This window comes from Thalia democratica, chromosome 8, assembly GCF_965202585.1.
Source record: "Thalia democratica chromosome 8, ktThaDemo2.hap1.1, whole genome shotgun sequence".
Lineage (NCBI taxonomy): Eukaryota > Metazoa > Chordata > Thaliacea > Salpida > Salpidae > Thalia > Thalia democratica.
The window spans coordinates 35,257,459-35,259,797 of record NC_139172.1 but is presented as its reverse complement, the minus strand read 5'-3'; the positions used below and the strand labels follow the sequence as shown (position 1 = coordinate 35,259,797).

The following is a 2,339-nucleotide window of genomic DNA, read 5'->3' as shown; positions in this document are numbered from 1 at the left end:
TTTTTTGTAAACTATTGTAAATCTAATAATATAACACTCACGCAACGAGTGTTTTCAATCGACATTCCCCAACACTTTGTTTCAAACAACAAAGCACTCTTAGTGTGTTGTAATTGTGTAATAGCTCATCGCTTTAAAATAAACCGTATTAATCAAACCAAATCAAAGTGCATAGCAATCAATTATGTTGGTTGTTTTGACAACTTCGATGATTGACATTCGTGTTTTTACAACTCATTTTTAAGTGCTCTAACTGCTCAGCAACGTTTGTTCATTGCTGTGGCAACCAACATAACCAATATCCGGTATATAAGCAGAAGCCGCAGCTTGTGGAAACCATAAACTCACAAACAGTCGAACATGAGTCTCAAATACTTCTTCGTCTTCGTCCTCTGCATCGCCACCGCCTACTCCGCCGTCATCAGCCACAGGATCGAACTCATCGGGGACCACACCGACCAAAACGTCAAGAAGACTGACAACGGCGTCGAAGTTTCAGGTTGGGGGTTTTTTATAAGAAGTTTTATAAGTTAACGGCTTCGAACTGGCAAAAGCGTCGGAGTTTTTTAACAAATCATTTTTTAAACAAGCGTCATAACAAATCGTTAAAAGTTTTAGTTAAACTCAAAACACGTGCTCTGTTTTTGTCTCAAACTAGAATGTATTTTCATCGAGGTATTGTATAGTTAAATTGAAAATTGTATATATGTTCGTAAAATTATTCTCTTTTTGCTTGCTTTTATAAAGTTTTTCATTTTAAATTGCATAATATAAATTTTCAATGAACAAATTTAAAGAAATGATATTGAAAAATGTAACACATCTAAGAAAAAAATTTAAGTTACTCTTACAATTACTTAAAACACTTTATCTGTTTTGGTCACATGGCATTTCAAATTCATTCAAACTCTCAAAAAAATGTTTAAGAGGCCATATATCACGGTTGTAGATTTACTTGATAAGATTGTGATTGTAAAAAGAAAAAAATTAACATCAAAAAAGAATTTCAAAAGTCAATAAAAACCACTGTATTCAAAAATTTATTTCAATCACGTCTAAAAAAGTTATTAAAATTTTACAAAATAAAAAGAAAGGATTAATTATACCTACGTACGTGTTTTTCATTTTTAAAATATACAGTAATTTTTGAGTTGTTACCCATTACAATAGGTTTTAAGAATTTAAATTGTCGTAATTTGAATAATCCGAACTCAAATATTCGTGCGCCCGTATTAATTGTTTTTATAATTTTTTTGTTTTTACTCAAATAATATCACCTTTTCTGACCAAACTTAAAGGAATTACGTTGCAAAAAAAATCTAAAAAAACTTTAAGGAATATAATAATAGTCTTTTGAACAATACAACTGAAATTTTAATAACTTTAAAAGTACACGGAAAGTTGAGTTTCAAAGATTATGTTTTATTTTGTTTTTTGATGGTACAAGTATTGAAAAATCATAGAAACATTATTCTATAGTGCAAAAATAACCAAAATTTTACTTTTTATTAAACTTATAAAAAGTAAAAAAAAATTTGTAAAAAACAATTGGTGCTTTAATATTTATAAGATATTAATATTTTACCACATTTACACTTAATAAAAAACTAACTAAATATAGACTAAATTTAAAATTTCTATATCTAATAACTTTTGTACTTTTAGCTAACTATCAAAAAACAGAGCAAGACTAAAACTAAAAACTTTTCAGCTCAACTAAATTTAAAAAATTAAATTTTCAAACAAAATAACTAAACAAAAACTTAAATCATCAGTCTTGACCCTGACTTTTACCTTTTAACTATCCATTCAAGCCGTTTTACAATCCATTGGCTACTGTTAAAACCCTCACCGGCTCGACTAAAATTTTCAAACTGACTTTTCTAACAAGAACTTAATTTCAACCGACAGCCTCAGCCAAGAACTGCCCAGGCAAGCAAACCTTCACCGGAACCGGAAAGTGCTGGAACTTCAACTTGAAGAGCGACGGAAAGAAGGCCAAGGCCTCATCCGAGGGATCAACCAGCCACAGCGTCTGCCAAACTTGGGGCAAGAAGCAATAAATGATGTAGTTGTTCAGTTGCTTGTTTCGTGAATAAAGTACAAACGATTCAGTTTTGTTGTTTATTGTTATGATAGTATATATGGGACGGCAAATAAATTCAAATGTTTGGTTCTATAAACTGGTGCAAAAAAACTAAAAAATAAAAAAAATCTAACAGAAGGTCCAATTAATAACGGTCATGATAGTATTACAAAATAATTTTTATTATAGTTTATTGAACGACAAAAAAGACGCTCAAAATATTGGGTCCTTAAACCTGGTGCACGAAGAACCT

The 2,339-nt window shown here is 30.3% G+C and overlaps 1 long non-coding RNA gene across 1 annotated transcript; it reads left to right on the top strand.

The window, feature by feature from the left end:
- The first annotated feature begins 332 nt into the window (after window positions 1-332).
- LOC145842540 (uncharacterized) lies at window positions 333-2,114 on the top strand. Its single transcript, XR_014370197.1, has 2 exons — window positions 333-499; window positions 1,912-2,114. It is a non-coding gene; the product is annotated as an uncharacterized LOC145842540 (long non-coding RNA).
- The last annotated feature ends 225 nt before the right edge of the window (window positions 2,115-2,339 follow it).